Source organism: Salmo salar, chromosome 04 (genome assembly GCF_965601325.2).
Source record: "Salmo salar chromosome 04, fSalSal1, whole genome shotgun sequence".
Lineage (NCBI taxonomy): Eukaryota > Metazoa > Chordata > Actinopteri > Salmoniformes > Salmonidae > Salmo > Salmo salar.
Genome location: NC_138294.1, coordinates 36,709,738 through 36,727,600, shown reverse-complemented (window position 1 = coordinate 36,727,600; position 17,863 = coordinate 36,709,738). Strand labels below are relative to the sequence as shown.

General features: G+C 42.1%; 1 long non-coding RNA gene across 1 annotated transcript; it reads left to right on the top strand.

The window, feature by feature from the left end:
- Positions 1-4,199: 4,199 nt before the first annotated feature.
- On the top strand, positions 4,200-17,316 carry LOC106602994 (uncharacterized). Its single transcript, XR_001328332.1, has 3 exons — positions 4,200-4,375; positions 5,415-5,501; positions 17,030-17,316. It is a non-coding gene; the product is annotated as an uncharacterized LOC106602994 (long non-coding RNA).
- The last annotated feature ends 547 nt before the right edge of the window (positions 17,317-17,863 follow it).

Genomic DNA, 17,863 nt, shown 5'->3' with positions numbered 1-17,863 from the left:
ACACGCTCCGTAGGGCGAATGTCGTGCTTCATGCACCAACACAGCAGCTCTCTCATATCTCTCTCCTCCAATCTCCCCATCAACTCCTTCACTGTCTCTGCTTCGCTCCCTTCGCTCACCTCCAACTTCACCCCGACTGGCTCTGGTTCCATCCTCGCATGGCACTTGCGGGGGGCTGGGATGTAGCGCACCGGGCTATGAGTGCGCACTGGAGACACCATGCGCTCCACCGCATAACACGGCGCCTGACCAGTACCACGCCGCTTCCGGTAAGCACGGGGAGTTGGCTCAGGTCTAACGCCTGACTCCGCCAATCTCCCCGTGTGCCCCCCCCCCAAATAATTTTGGGGGCTGCCGCTTCACCTCCACCTGCTTCCCCGGCAGGTTGCTGCAATGGTCAAATAGCTGTTCCCAAGTCCAGTCTATTCTTGCCTCCAATACTTCCAGCGACCAGGATGCCATCTCCTCCCGAGCACGCTGCTTCCTATAGTCCTCCTTGACTTCCATCTGCCCTCTTCACCGCTGCTTGGTCTTCTTGTGGTGGGTAATTCTGTAACTGCTGTCGTGAGAGAGAGTAGACCAAGGTGCAGCGGAGTTAGTGTTCATCATTGAATATTTAATAAAGAAAGAACACTATACAAACAAAACAAGAAAACCGACAGCCAAACAGTCCTGTCAGGTGCAAAACACTAACAGAAACAATTACCCACAAAACCCAAAGGAAAAACATGCTCCTTATGTGTGACTCCCAATCAGCAACAACGCTCTACAGCTGTGCCTGATTGGAAGCCACACGGCCAAAATCAATGAAACAAACCAAAATAGAAAAATGCACATAGAACGCCCACCCAATGTAACACCCTGGCCTAACCAAAATAAAGAACAAAAACCCCTCTCTATGGCCAGGGCGTTACAGCGTGGAAAATATTGCGTTGAGAGTCCTTGATCCATAGCTATATATCAAGTTTTATACAGATTGTCACAGTTTTTTTAATTTTAGTTTTTTATTTATTTCACCATTATTTAATCAGATAGGCTAGTTGAGAACAAGTTGTAATTTGCAACTGCGACCTGGCCAAGATAAAGCGTAGCAATTTGACACATACAACAACACAGAGTTACACATGGGAAAAAAACAAAACATAGTCAATAATACAGTAGAACAAAAGAAAACAAAAAGTCTATATACAGTGAGTGCAAATGAGGTAAGTTAAGGCAATAAATAGGCCATGGTGGTGAAGTAATTACAATATAGCAATTAAACACTGGAATGGTAGATGTGCAGAAGATGAATGTGCAAGTAGGGGTACTGGGGTGCAAAGGAGCAAGATAAATAAATAAATACAGTATGGGGATGAGGTAGGTAGATAGATGGGCTGTTTACAGATGGGCTATGTACAGGTGCAGTGATCTGTGAGCTGCTCTGACAGCTGGTGCTTAAAGCTAGTGAGGGAGATATGAGTCTCCAGCTTCAGAGATATTTGCAGTTCGTTCCAGTCATTGGCAACAGAGAACTGGAAGGAAAGGCGGCCAAAGGAGGAATTGGCTTTGGGGGTGACCAGTGAGATATACCTGCTGGAGCGCATGCTACGAGTGGGTGCTGCTATGGTGACCAGTGAGCTGAGATAAGGCGGGGCTTTACCTAGCAGAGATTTGTAGATAACCTGTAGCCAGTGGGTTTGGTGACGAGTATGAAGCGAGGGCCAACCAACGAGAGCGTACAGGTCGCAATGGTGGGTAGTGTATGGGGCTTTGGTGACAAAACGGATGGCACTGTGATAGACTGCATCCAGTTTGTTGAGTAGAGTGTTGGAGGCTATTTTATAGATGACATCACCGAAGTCGAGGATCGGTAGGATGGTCAGTTTTACGAGGGTGTGTTTGGCAACATGAGTGAAGGAGGCTTTGTTGTGAAATAGGAAGCCGATTCTAGATTTAATTTTGGATTGGAGATGCTTAATGTGAGTCTGGCAGGAGAGTTTACAGTCTAACCAGACACCTAGGTATTTGTAGTTGTCCACGTATTCTAAGTCAGAGCTGTCCAGAGTAGTGATGCTGGACGGGCGAGCAGTGATCGATTGAATAGCATGCATTTAGTTTTACTTGCGTTTAAGAGCAGTTGGAGGCCACGGAAGGAGAGTTGTATGGCATTGAAGCTCATCTGGAGGTTAGTTAACACAGTGTCCAAAGAGGGGCCAGAAGTATACAGAATGGTGTCGTCTGCGTAGAGGTGGATCAGAGAATCACCAGCAGAAAGAGCAACATCATTGATGTATACAGAGAAGAGAGTCGGCCCGAGAATTGAACCCTGTGGCACACCCATAGAGACTGCCAGAGGTCCGGACAACAGGCCCTCCGATTTGACACACTGAACTCTATCAGAGAAGTAGTTGGTAAACCAGGCGAGGCAATCATTTGAAAAACCAAGGCTGTCGAGTCTGCGATTGACAAAGCCTTGGCCAGGTCGATGAATACGGCTGCACAGTAATGTGTCTTATCGATGGCGGTTATGAAGTCGTTTAGGACCTTGAGCGTGGCTGAGGTGCACCTATGACCAGCTCTGAAACCAGATTGCATAGCGGAGAAGGTACGGTGGGATTCGAAATGGTCGGTAATCTGTTTGTAACTTGGCTTTCGAAGACCTTAGAAAGACAGGGTATGTGTTTTACACCAAATTCTAAATGGTGGAAAATCTATCACAGTGGGTCCTGGAGGCAAATTTGTTTCTTTTGAGGAGAGGGACCTATGTAATTTGTTTACTCTAGGGTGAGGGGTGTAAACTTTCAAAGTTTGCATTTTAAATCAACTGTTATAGCGCCAACATGTGGCCGATTGCCATGGAATTGCCCATAAGCGCCACCATCAGGACAAATTGGACACATTGCCCTAGGATGAGCTTCTCCTGTATTCCTCACCAGGCTTGCCAAATATTAGAACTTTGAACAGATTAAGCAATATGCTTTTGATGTATTTTGGACCATCTTCAATGCTGTTGACTATTTTAAATGTCTTCTTCTCCAGAACCGCTGGACCGATTGGTATCAAATTTGGCATATAGCTTTGCTGCTGAACACCTAATAATCAATGCCAATGTCACGTCCTGACCAGTAAAGGGGTCATTTTGTTATTGTAGTTGGTCAGGACGTGGCAGGGGTGTGTTTGTTTTGTGTGTTTCGGGGTTTTTTGGGTTATGTTGTATGTTAATATATTTCTATGTTTGTTCTAGTTCTTCTATTTCTATGTTTAGTTTATTGGGTTGACCTTCAATTGGAGGCAGCTGTTCCTCGTTGCCTCTAATTGAAGGTCCTATTTAGTAGGGGTGTTTTTTCCATGGGTTTTGTGGGTAGTTGTTCCATGTATAGCTGTGTAGCCTTTACAGGACTGTTTTTCGTTGTTATTTTTGTATAAGTGTTTTGTTTTGGTTTCCTTCTATTAAAAGAAGATAAGTATTCATATACCCGCTGCGTTTTGGTCCACTTTTTACGACGCACCTGACAGCCAGCAAATACAACAGGGTTTCACCAGCTTTGCTACTAAACCCCTAATAAATAAATATACTTAAACACAGAGCTGCACCATTGGGTCTGGTCCCTTATAAGTGAATTCAATTGTAAGCTGTGACCATTTCTCCCGTATTGTGGCAATGATTTCTCCTTTTGGGTCTCCCATTCTATTAAAAGGCTATTACTTCAGCCAATGACAAAGAGTACTTCACAGTAACACTGAGTGGACAAAACATTAGGAACACCTTCTTAATATTGAGTTGCACCCCTTTTTCCCTCAGAACAGCCTCAATTTGTTGGGTCATGGACTCTACAAGGTGTCAATGTTGACTCCAATGCTTCCCACAGTGTCAAGTTGGCTGGATGTCCTTTGGGTGGTGGACCATCTTGATACACACTGGAAAATGTTGAGCGTGAAAATCCCAGTAGCGTTGCAATTCTTCATACACTCAAACCGGTGTGCCTGACACCTACTACCATTCAACGGCACTTAAATATTTTGTCTTGCCCATTCACCCTCTGAATGGCACACATATACAATCCATGTCTCAATTGTTTCAAAGCTTAAAAATCCATCTTTAACCCGTCTCCTCCCCTTCATCTACACTGATTGAAGTGGATTTAACAGGTGACGTCAATAAGGGACCATAGCTTTCACCTGGATTCACCTGTTTCCTACACTCAGTATATATTATTTGTTGGTCCTTCCTTCCGGGAACCAAGTTTATATACATGGCTGGAACATTTTCCCATGCAGTTAGTTGCATTGTTTCAAATAACATAGATACAACTTCACCACTTTCCTGAAGAGCCTCAGAAGTTACAAATCAATGAGCTGAGATCAAGGAGATCATGCAAGGGATAAAACGTTGGTAATTATAACATTTCCCAATCAATTCCAGCAGTCTGATTACATTCACAAGGGTTTGGCAGCCAATTTATTTAGCTCATATTAAATCTGGCCATCTCATCACGCCACACAGCTTACCTGCCGATGTGTGGTTTGTCATCTCATCTTGTATGTCGCTGTATTAATTTCCTCAACCCCTCTCTGAAAATAGATCTCTATGGGCCTTGTTTTTGATTAGATGACTAATTAAAAACAGTGGAGAGACTCAGGAAAGAGAGGAGGGTTTGAAGAGTAGTTAGTCTGGTCCACTATGGTTGACCCTACTGTAGCTATACTCGCTCTCTCTCTGCAAATTCCTTCTGATATTTAGCAGGCATGTTAGGGAATACAGAAGCAGCTCATCCTAGGGCAATGTGGCCAATTTTTCCTGTCGTAGCTTAAACTCTGGTGTCTCAGCTGTCAGCCAGGGGTATTTAGGGTGTTTGTGTGTAATTGTGTGTTGTTTGAACAAATTGTCCCCCTATATACCATGAAAACCAGTGTGTGTGTGTGTGGAGGGGGGGGGGGGGGGGGTGAGAGACTATCAGGGTGAAGGGAGGAGGGGTCTACTTGCTGGTCACAGGATCCATGGTTTGGATACAAACCTGGGGCTTTGTCATATTTGATAAGAGACAGAAGTGCTTAGACATGGACTGGAATGCAGAGGAGGCAAGTTGGCGTTTTCGACTTAGCTAAAGTATTCCCCAGCCAAAGGTCAGCCCGTGCTGCTCTGTGATTTGGTGAGTGGGAGGATGACAGAACTTGCCTTATACAGTCAAGTGTATTTCACAAAGGGAGATGGGAGGCAAAAAGGGTGAGCTGAGGACTGTGTGACTCCTGGCTTTGTTTCCATGAGGCTTACTGACACACAAGTGGATTCATTGTAGAACTAGTTAATTACGCTAACAGCAACAGGCTTATAGTTAATTAAATCTGGTCAGCCCATTTGTAGTGTGTCAGGTTATTTTAATATTGGTGAGGATATTTACTGCTCCAGCCCTCTGTGATTTGTTTTTTTAAAGTGTCACAAGGAGGTTGTGGATATAATGGAATACCAGCAGCAAGAATGCGGCAAGGAGGTCAGAGTGCTGCTGTTAGGTGACACAGAGGTAAGCTGTGGGGCTATTGGTTTTTATGTCACATGCACAAATACAATGAAATGCCTTTCTTGCAAACTCAAAGCCCAACAATGCAATAATCAATAACAACGTATTACTAGAAGAAAACAAATACGAGAAATAAGAATAAGAAATACACAATTAAGTAAGTATACTATATACAGGAAATACTTAAAAAGTCAGTTCCAATACCATATTTACATGTTCAGGGATACTGGAGTGATGGAGGTAGATATGTGTAGGAGTAAGGTGACAAGGCAACAGGATATCAGATAAACAGAGTAGCAGCAGCTTGCATGTGTGTGGGTGTGTAGAGTCAGTATAAACGTATGTGCATATTATGTGTGAGTGAGCAAATGATGGAGTGAATGTATGTTGGCGTGACAGTGTGTGTGTAGGGCCCTGTGAGTTTGCATAGAGAAATTAAAGGTCAATAGAGAAACAAGGTAAACTCGGTCCGTGTAGCTAATTTGTTAGCTATTTATCAGTCGTATTGCTTGGGGATAGAAGCTGCTCAAGAGCCTGTTGTCAGACTTGATGCACCGGTACTTTTTGCCTTGCGGCAGCAAAAAAAAGGTCTATGTCTTGGGTGGTTGGGGTCTTTGACGATTTTCCGGGCCTTCTTTTCACACCGCCTGATATAGCGGTCCTGGATGGCAGGGAGCTCAGCCCCAGTAATGTACTGGGCTGTCCGCACAGCCCTCAGTAGCGCCATGCGATCGAGGACAGTGCTATTGCCATACCAAGCAGTGATGCAGCCAGTCAATATGCTCTCAATGGTACAGCTGTAGAATCTTTTCAGGATTTGAGGGCCCAGCCAAAATTAAACTTCCTGAGGGGGAAGAGGCACGCGGCTTCTTCACGACTGTTTGGACCATTTTAAGTGTTTAGTGATTTGGACACAGAGGAACTTGAAGCTATCTACCTGCTCCACTGCCGCCCCGTCGATGTGGATGGGACCACACTGTCAGGTCACTGACCTCCACAATACTTTTTCTAACCTCTCTGGATTACAACCAAATTATGATAAGTGTACTATATTACCTATTGATCACCAAAAAAATAAAACTTTTACATTACAATGACGGTGATGTGGACATACTCCGTAGAAAGAAATTATCTTACTACAATACATTTTAATAGAAAGTTGGCAAAATAGATATAATTTTTGCTACCATGGAAAGGAAAATAGCTGTCCATTTGTGGAAAAATCCCCCTAATTAACTTTTTAGTCATATCCCAGTTTACCCTGATTAACTCTTTAGTCATATCCCAGTTTACATATTTGCTTATGGTCTTGCCTACACCTAGCTACCTGTTTTGTAAAATGATTTGAGCAAAAAATGACATTTTATTTGGAACGGCAAGCCAGACAAAATTAAACGGCCCTATTTGTGAAATAAATATTAATTCATAGGGCAGAAATTATTAAATATTTAAGCATTGGACCTCTCACTAAAGGCGTCAGTCATACAAAATGTATATTTCAATTGAAACTGGTTCTAGAGCAGATTTGTAAGAATATCTCACCCCAGTTTGGTGAGTGTCAAACTTGGTGGGTGTCAAAATAGCTAGCCATAATGGCCGGGCTATCCACTCAGAATATTGCAAGATGTGCTTTCACCGAAAAGCTATTTTAAAATCGGACACCGCGATTGCATAAAGGAGTTCTGTATCTATAATTCTTAAAATAATTGTTATGTTTTTTTGTGAACGTTTATCGTGAGTAATTTAGTAAATTCACCGGAAGTTTTCGGTGGGTATGGTAGTTCTGAACGTCACATGCTAATGTAAAAAGCTGGTTTATGATATAAATATGAACTTGATTGAACAAAACATGCATGTATTGTATAACATAATGTCCTAGGAGTGTCATCTGATGAAGATCATCAAAGGTTAGTACTGCATTTAGCTGTGGTTTTGGTTTTTGTGACATTATATGCTAGCTTGAAAAATGGGTGTGTGATTATTTCTGGCTGGGTACTCTCCTGACATAATGTAATGTTTTGCTTTCGTTGTAAAGCCTTTTTGAAATCGGACAATGTGGTTAGATAAAGGAGAGTCTTGTCTTTAAAATGGTGTAAAATAGTCATATGTTTGAAAAATTGAAGTTTTAGCATTTTTGAGGTATTTGTAATTCGCGCCACGCTCTATCATTGGATATTGGTGAGGCGTTCCGCTAGCGGAACATCTAGATGTAAGAGGTTTTAACACAAAACTTGCCACACAGCAATTTTGCGGGTGTTAAAATCTCTGTGTTGAAAAGTGTTGTGTTATATCTGAGTGTTGATTCTAATGGGGTTAACACCTGGGGGATTGAAATTGACTCCACCAGGGGTGAATAAACAAAGTGTTTTCCAGTGGTTGTTATTACTCTACTATGTTGAGTTAATTTCTGTTCACTTTCTGAGAGTGAAAAAGACATGGGTGGGGCCTCTATCATATTTCCCAGCATTCTTTGTTGCAGGTTGTTTTTTAGAATAGTTTGTTTTAATGTCTATGTTTCTGCATGCATATGTATTGATCTTATACTACTTAAAGATAAATAACAAACTAATCCAATCTTTAAGTGGTTGGACTTATTTCAGTCATTATTGAGATGGTTGTGCCAGTTTAGATGGCTTAGGTAGTCTCATTTATCGACCTTTCCTACCTTTGCAGTCATTCTAACTGCAGATTGCGGACAATGGGGTAAAGTACTTCAGTAAAAATTATTTAAAGTACTACTTAAGTTGTTTTTGGGGTATCTTTACTTTACTGTTTCTATTTTGTACAACTTCCACTACATCCCTAAAGAAAATACACGACTTTATCAAATATATGTGGACACCTGCTCAATGAACATCTCATTCCAAAATCATGGGCAATGTTGCAATAACAGCCTCCACTCTTCTGGGAAGGCTTTCCACTTGATGCTGGAATGTTGGTGCCATTCAGGAATGTTGCTTCCATTTAGCCACAAGAGCATTAGTGAGGTTTGGCACTGATGTTGGGCCTGTCTCACAGTCGGCGTTCCAATTCATACCAAAGGTGTTCGATGGGGTTGTTGTCAGGGCTCTGTGTAGGCCAGTCAAGTTCTTCCACACCGATCTCGACAAACCATTTCTGTATGGACCTCACTTTGTGCACGGGGGCATTGTCATGCTGAAACAAGAAAGGGCCTTCCCCAAACAGTTTCCACAAAGTTGGAAGCATAGAATTGTCTAGAATGTTATTGTATGCTGTACCGTTAAGAGTTCCCTTCACTGGAACTAAGGAGGCTGAACCATGAAAACAGCCTCAGACCATTATTCCTCCTCCACCGAACTTTACAGTTGGCACTATGCATTGGGGCAGGTAGCGTTCTCCTGGCATCCACCAAATCCAGATTCGTCCGTCGGACTGCCAGATGGTGAAGCATGATTCATCACTCCAGAGAACGCGTTTCCACTGCTCCAGAGTCCAATAGCGGCGAGCTTTACACCACTCCAGCCAATGCTTGGCATTGCGCAGAGTGATCTTAGGCATGTGTGTGGCTGCTTACACCAAAAAGTACTTGTTACATTTCTAATGCATAGACAGGACAGAATTATGGTCCAATTCACGCACCTATCAATATAACGCTTTGTCATCCCTACTGCCTCTGCTCTGGTGGACTCACTAACCACAAAAACTGCGTGTGTAAATTATGTCTGAGTGTTGGAGTTTGCCCATCTGTTTGTAAATAAACATTTTAAACAAGAAAATCGTGCTGTCTGCTTTGCTTAATGTAAGACATTTGATGTATAGCATTTACTTTTTACTTATACTGAATTATGACAATTGAGTACTTTTTCCACAACTGACTGCGGGTAATTCATTGTTGGATATTCTAACTCGGGCTGGATTCCAATAGGAATTATAGAACACTTTTCAAGTCGGCATAAAGTGACTTGTCCATGTGGCCTGCAAACCAGGAATTTCAGACCACTGTGTTAGGCTGTTGAAGTATGGTATTGTCACGTTTACTCCCACTCCCCCTCTCTGGCGCTCGTTACGCAAACCGGCAACCATCGTTACGCGCACCTGTGCCTCATGACACTCACCTGGACTCCATCACCTTCCTGATGACCTCCCCTACATCTGTCACTCCCCTTGGTTCTTTCCTTAGGCATTTCTGTTCCTGTGTTTGATGTCTGTACGCTACTCGTTTCTTTTTTTGTTCCGTTATTTATTAAATTCACTCCCTGTCATTGCTTCCCGATTCTTAGCGTACACGCTGCAGGTATTAAAAAAAAGTTTATGTATTGTCATAAATAATTCAATTTTATGATAAAATATTTACTGTCCAGCTCAGGCGTTCAGCATAGCCGGCCTTCTAGCTGCTGCCGAACTTACTGCTGGCAAATGCCCTTCACTCATCAACCCAGGACTTGTCTCGTCATCATTACACACACCTGGTTCCAATCCCCACTCTATCACAGTACATTTACTCCCTCTGCCATTTGTATTTGTTGGTCATTGTAAATGTTACTTGTTTTCCCGAGAGGAATCTCTCCTATTTCCTGAGTACTTTATATTTTGCACCTTGGGTTCACCCTGTGCCTTTTTGTTTATGAAGATATATTTTGAGCACAACAGCGTTTGGGTTTTGTCCCACTTTGCTCTATGGTGCTTAAATAATGTCAGTTCTAAACCTACGACTGCCTCCTGCCTACTCCTCTCTACACCAGTGACACCATGTCTCTGTCACTAGCAAACACAGTCATTGGTGTTACTAGTACCTCTAAAATTCACTTGAAAGGCACCCGTTGGAAATAAATATGCAAATAAGGCTTTGCACCCTACAGTTCTAAAACAACACCGAAAAACAAGTTACTGTAACACCAGTGGTGTTAATCCCCTAACACTGGAAAGTGTAACAGCATCAGCTCTAATAAAGTGTTCATTTAAATCAGAATTTGCAACACCCAACCCACCACTCTTGTGGTGTTAATTTTAACACTATTTCGGTGGGTCACATATAATTACGTGTCACATTTAATACTGTGAGGTGTTACAATTCCAATCCCAAATTTGCTTTGCAGCCTAATTAACTTTATATTTGACTGATACAGTATAGTTTGAGTTAATGTCTTTTCAACAATAGTACTTTAGAGTTCCAGCATTCCCCATAATTCTAAGTGGTAAATGCACTGCATCCACCTTGTAAATTTGGGATGGATTTGGGCCATAATAATTGTGCTGTGAAGTTAAATGATTCATGATGGAAGATTCATAAAAATGTTTTACAGAAAGACAGAGAATGTAATGAATAGTTGTTGAAAGCACTGCTTTCTTTTGATATCGAGAGCATATTCAGGACTGCATCTTTGTGAAGTCATTCAGTAGAGTTGCAATACAGTTACAAAGAACAGAGAGCACACTATAGTCTAAATCAAAAGCCCAACAAATATCTGTCTGCTCAGACCTAAGTGTGACATTCCAAACAGTACAATTGGCTAGCCCAAGGATCCTTTGCCATCTCATATATTCTAGCTCTCCATCATCATTGAACTATCATAGGCTTTAGAATGTCAGTTACTATGGTGTCCTGTATGTCATGAATGGAATCCTCTCCATACTTACATAAATCAGTGCAGCAAACTGTACCGAGGGTTTGAAAAAAGTGTGTTGCAATAGATGATTAAGGGGATTAGATTGATTTTGAGATATGCTTTGAATCTGTCCTCTAGTGTAACAGAGAGCCCCAAAATCAAAGGAGAGCAGCTGAAGCCAGCCACCACCTCAGACACATGTCTCTAGGAGCCCAAAGGACAATGACATTTTTTTTCTCTTCTGTGCCAATACAATTTAGAGTTGAGCACCAACATGCACTGCCACTGAAATGATATCTTAAATCAAACAATGTCTTATCTGAAGTTATGGTCCACCTCAGGCCGTTAGAACCAAACTATATCAAGGAGTGCAGAGGACTCAGTTGGTTGGACTTTCATTTCTTCTAAAATGCTGTTTATAGCCCTCCCGAGTGGCGCAGCGGTCTAAGGCACTGCATTGCAGTGCTTGAGGTGTCGTTATAGACCCGGGTTTGATCCCAGGCTGTGTCACAGCTGGCCGTGACCGGGAGACCCATGAGGCGGCGCACAATTGGCCCAGCGTTGTCCTGGTTAGGGGAAGGTTTGGCTGGCCGGAATGTCCTTGTCCCATCATGCTCTAGTAACTCCTTGTGGATGGCCGGGTGCCTGCAAGCTGACTTCGGTCGCCAGTTGTACAGTGTTTCCTCTGACAAATTGGTGCAGCTGGTTTCCGGGTTAAGAGAACAGTGTGTCAAGAAGCAGTGTGACTTGGCAGGGTCGTGTTTCAGAGGACACATGGCTCTTGACATTCGCCTCTCCCGAGTCCGTACAGGAGTTGCAGCGATTGGACAAGACTGTAACTACCAATTGGGGAGAAAAAGGAGTAAAAGTACAAAAACTAAAAACCATGCCATTTATAAATACTTTCCCAAGGATAATCTGAAAAACACACAAGTGATGGTGGAGTTGTCTTTCGAAGCAGTTGCTTTGGGAATTATGTGCATTGTGCATCCTCATATTTGGATATAGGCTGTTTTACAAACAGTAGGATTCCTTTCCAATCATGAAGATAACTATTGGTAATTGAAGGATGGATGCACATTAATTACAGGGCAGCTCAGCTGTTTACCAAAACAGTGATTGGGTAATGGCTTTGTTATTGTTCCAACTACAGATTGCCACTTTAATAAAACAATTCAGATACTACGTTCAATGAATTTCAATATCTGCTAGACCCATGAGGCAGCAGGAGTGACCATTTTCTCTTTCTCTCCTGCCATTCCCCCACCCCCTCTCACTGGGGATCACTCACTATGTACTGTTCTGGAGAGGCTTCTTATTAAAACAGCCTTTTAGAGACCATGGGTCCATCTGCATGAGTGCCATGCGCACACTATAAGGCAGGTCACTTCACTCCATAAAGACAGTGAGTATCAGATATGAAGGTAAGACCCAGATGCAGACCACGTCGGATAACGAATAGTTTAATAATCCCACAGGGGCAGGCAAATAGACAGGTCAAGGCAAGCCGAGGTCAATAGTCCAGAGAAGTGGGGGAAAGGTACACGACGGCTCAGGGTCAGGTCAGGCAGAGGTCGGTAATCCAGAGGTAGGGCAAATGTACAGGACAGCAGGCAGGCTCAGGGGCAGACAGAGTGGGCAGGCAGGCAGGCTAGGAGACAGGACAGGCAAGGGTCAAAACCAGGAGGGCGAGAAAAAGTGAGACTGGGGAAAAGCAGGAGCTGAGACAAACCGCTGGTAGGCTTGAACAAACAAGACGAACTGGCACAGACAGACAGAAAACACAGGTAAAAATACACAGGATAATAGGGAAGATGGGCGACACCTGGAGGGGGGTGGAGACAATCACGTAGACAGGTGAAACAGATCAGAGTGTGACAGTGAGAGCACAAACTAGATGCTGTCATGCTGACATGCTCTCTGAGCTCCCTCGGGCATGGCTACTTACTGGAAAAATATTATCAAAACTATGATCTCGTTCGAAAACTAAAATCACATTCCTATCTTAACAGAAATATTCTCTTCATCCTTGATATTTCCTACACAACGTAAAGGATGTGAACCTGACATGCACAGTGTGAAAGCTCTTCAAGTTACAATATTATTGTTAAGCAGTTAGATCAAACAACTCCTTCGTAAGATGTATTTATTTTTATTTTACCTTTATTTAACCAGGCAAGTCAGTTAAGAACACATTCTTATTTACAATGATGGCCTAGGAACAGTGGGTTAACTTCCTTATTCAGGAGCAGAATGACAGATTTTTTACCTTGTCAGCTCGGGGATTCAATCTAGCAACATTTCCGTTACTGGCCCAATGCTTAACCACTAGGCTACCTGCTGCCCCGTTTTAAAATGAAACATGTATGGAAACAGGTGAATTAAGACTCCTCAGTTAGCAGGCTCAAGCTAGCTACCATCCCACATGGTAGCAAAAACTAACTAGCAGAAATTGTTAACAAGTGAGAAATGATTTAAACACACTTTGCTGTAGGCTACTATTTACTAGTTAACAAAAAATCATGTATGTCATAAAATATATTCACCCCACCCAGTATTGTAATCAAACTTACCAGAAAGCATGTAGTCCTTGGCTCAGACAATTTTAAGCAAAATTCCCCAAATTCCCGGGCTTAACTTCCCATGGAAATTTCCGTACATTTCTGGGAAAGTTTCCGCCCCTTTGCAACACTACTCATACACATCAGACCATGTTTATGATCAAATGTAGGCATGTTATTAAATGATCTAATGTAAAACATTTCATTAAACTGAGAAATGACGTGACCATAAACAGTAGAGTATCTTGTAGCCACAACTCTGCGTGCCTCTGCATGACAACAAATGCTTTAGAAATGAATTGATTGCTTTGTACTCTCTTTGTTTGTGCCTCTATAGCAGCTCTGTAACTTATAGTCATGCAATATATCTGAATCTACAGTCTGTCTAATCATCCCTTTTATTCAGACGGCAACAAGAGAAGGCATCAGATTCTGAGTAAAATTGTTGAGGACAAGGCAGCCTTGACAGCTGTTCAACTTCACGAGCAGCAGGCAGAGTTTAGCCCCCCACAGTGGATGAGCTGATCAATACTGACACCTTTGTGTGGCCATGGGAGAGACTTGGCACCAGTAAATATATGATTGCAGAAGGTATCTGTTGTGATTTAATTTTTACATTCAGCGTAGGCTGCAATCATTGCTATTGTTCTGTTATATACCTCTGTGAGTTTACATTTCACAGGCAACAGCCATCAAAAAGGCAATCTTCGACAGACTGATGTTGGTGAACAGACTGCAGGAGGAAGAGAGGATCCTGGTGCAGGAGATTAAGAGGCACTTGGGGAGCCTACAAAGAGCCACAGGAACTCTGGAGGCACTGTCCCTACAGCTGCAAGATCAAAGTTGAGGTTTATACTACATTTGGACTGAACTACCCTCCACACTATTTTGTGTAGTGGAATTGTAAATTATTTACGGCAGTGGACTGGAGTTGTCAGAGGGAGGAATGGCCTTTTCTACCTCCTGAAGAGAAGATTGAGTTAACTGACACAAGACCAAGTCAACACAAGGAATACCTACCACAATCTGATTCTGGGAGAAGGGGATATTTTTGATGACTCTGATGTAGATGAGAACTCAGATGAAGATAGAAGTCCTATTGCTGAGAGCTCAGATAACGACTGCTATGCTTTCTGAAATCATACACCACCCCTGCCTCTTTCTCTCGGTTTCTTTCTCTCCCGCAGGAGAGGGAGAAGGCCGCCTCCACCTCCCTCAGGAGCCTCGACCCCTCACCTTCTGAACCTATCCAGAGAAATGTAATTTCATTGGTGGTTATTTCTGCGCCTCTCTCGGCGCTGTCCAGAGTGTTTCGATTTCCTCACTCACGGGTCTATTATACAGTACCCATCAAAAGTTTGGACACACTTACTCATTCCAGGGTTTTTCTTTATTTGTACAATTTTCTACATTGTAGATTAATAGTGAAGACATCAAAACTATGAAATGACGCATATGGAATCATGTAGTAACCAAAAAAGTGTTAAACAAATAAAAATATATTTTATATTTGAGATTCTTCAAAGTAGCCACCCTGTGCCTTGATGACAGCTTTGCACACTCTTGGCATTCTTTATTTGAAAATGTACCCACTTCCCGGAGAGTAGTTATGGTATTTGTGCATTTTAATTGGTCATGGCACCTGATTCCTTGTATTAGAACCAATACTGAAGCGTCTGTCAATTTACTACTGGTGAATATGGGAGACCTAATGTCTTATACCAGTGTCACGATTCAAATATCACTGTTGTTGACAGCACATATTACCAAAATTAGGGTCCGTGGTCCGTCCATAATATAAATCTCTCGTCAATACACACACACTCAGGAAACAAAAACAAACACACAAAACAAACAGTATTTGTTTAGGAACGTCTTCTTTTCTTAGAATTTAAAAACATTAATTTCTTCTCCATCAAAATATTTTGAATTACTCATTTTACATTTTGTACCCACATGGTAGTTCCTCCTATGCAAATTTCCATGTAAGTTTTACATTTATAGCTGGTTTCCAAATCATAACCATGTTTTACCAGTCCACTGATTGTGTAGGTCAGTTGTGTGTGGCTCAGTTGGTAGAGCATGGTGTTTGCAACGCCAGGGTTGTGGGTTCAATTCCCACGGGGGACCAGTATAGAAAAAAAAAAGGTATGAAATGTATGCATTCACTACTGTAAGTCGCTCTGGATAAGAGCGTCTGCTAAATGACTAAAATGTAAATTATTAATTTTATTTTACAATGTTTTTCTAACCTGCAGGAATATTTTCTTATCCTGGAATTGCTTTCATCAGGACTCTGTCCTGGTATCGCTTTCACGTGTGACCTATTCCCAGAACAACATTTTCTAAAAGTTCCCAGAACTTTCCCCAATTGGAGGTTGCGTTTAAGAAAATCAGTCTCACCCTTAACTCTGTCTGTTCAGGATGGCGTATCCATCCACTGACACTCCTAGCTGGGTCCGCTTAATCAGAGCCTATCTAATGGGAAATCTCTCAGTTCTGCCGCCAGGACAAGACTGATGACAATAAATGTCAACATGCTTGTGAAGTTAATAAAAAAAAGTGTCTATTTAGTGTAAATAAGTTTAATTGCAAGCCAACATTATTATACTTTAATACACTGCATTGTGTTTCAGAATGATATATCACATTGTCAATGTCATTTTCTTGACCTTATCACCGTTGTTGCTTGCAGCTGATTTGATTGTACAGTTCAAACGAAGTGGTTCAAATGAATCAAATCTGGTTTAGAGATTGAGTGGTGTAACGTATATGCTGGGAGTCAGGAAACAGGTGCAGAAGGTAAGTTTAACGTTATTCTACATTTAGAAACTGTATTGTATTTCTGAATGACTTTATCATCGTTGTTGCTTACAACTGATTTGATTGTACAGTTCAAACAAAGTGGTTCAAATGAATAAAATCTGGTTTAGAGATTGAGTGGTGTAACGTATACGCTGGGAGTCAGGAAGCAGATGCAGAAGGTAAGTTTAACTGTATTGTATTTCTGAATGACTTTATCACCGTTGTTTCTTACAGCTGATTTGATTGTACAGTTCAACCTTTAACTTTAACCTGTCTCCTCCCCTTCATCTACATTGATTGAAGTTGATTTAACAAGTGACATCGATAAGGGATCTGGTCAGTCTGTCAGGAAAGAGAATGTTTTGTACACTCAGTGTGTGTTCTTGCTGTTTTAAGAACATTCCGTTTTTCTATTTGACGATGGGAACAAGTTCTATTTTGTGATATTCACATTTAGACTTAATACTCCATATTTTGGTCTGCCCTGTAATATAATTAACAGGTTTGTTAAATTTCATGAACATTGAATTGCACACACTTCATTTCAAATCCTTGCAATTTAACAAATAATTCCATTCTCACTTTGTTTTGATGACAGATGGATGCAAGAGACAACATGCTCTGCAGAAAGATATTGGATTAAAAGGCCAAATTGACAGCTGCCATAGAGTACAACACCCTTGTACCAGATTCAGCAATACCATCGGCAGATGAGATCCTTTCCGCAGACCTTCATGCATGGCCTTGGGAGCTGCATGGACAGGACCCGGTACTTCTCAGATTTGACTTTGTTTGTTCCGGCATCTATCTGTCCAGATCCGGTACCTCTCGCAGCATGAATTATTAATTGGTTCACTGTTCGTATTGTAGACATTCTAATAAAAGTGATCAGCATTAAATCAAGTTGCATCCTCGTTATTTCTCCCGCCCCCCAGAAAGACCATCATGTAAAAGCGTGGTGATCCTTCTATGTAGTCATCCTATCCTGCCACACTGATTCCAGACCAGCTCTCTTAGTTGAACATAGAGGTTATGGGGTGGGCCGGTGGGGTAAGTAACTGATCTTGACACAGGTCTTGGTAGTGGTGGTCAGCTAGTGAAGAAGTCCTTACATAATCACGTCACGTAGCCTAGTCGTCTCCTTACTGAATTTGAATTGTGGGAAAGCCCCCCCCCCCCAACAAAAATATTTGTATAAGTAAAGGCAATAGAGTTAGACATTTTTCAAGTACAAAAATCCAGAGAAATATGGTGAGTCGAACCCAGAATGAGCCAGCTAACTGTTAGTGTCGGAGGAGAGGCAAACCATGGCCAAGACCAAAGAGCTCTCCAAGGATGTCAGGGACAAGATTGTAGACCTACACAAGGCTGGAATGGGCTACAAGACCATCGCCAAGCAGCTTGGTGAGAAGGTGACAACATTTGGTGTGAT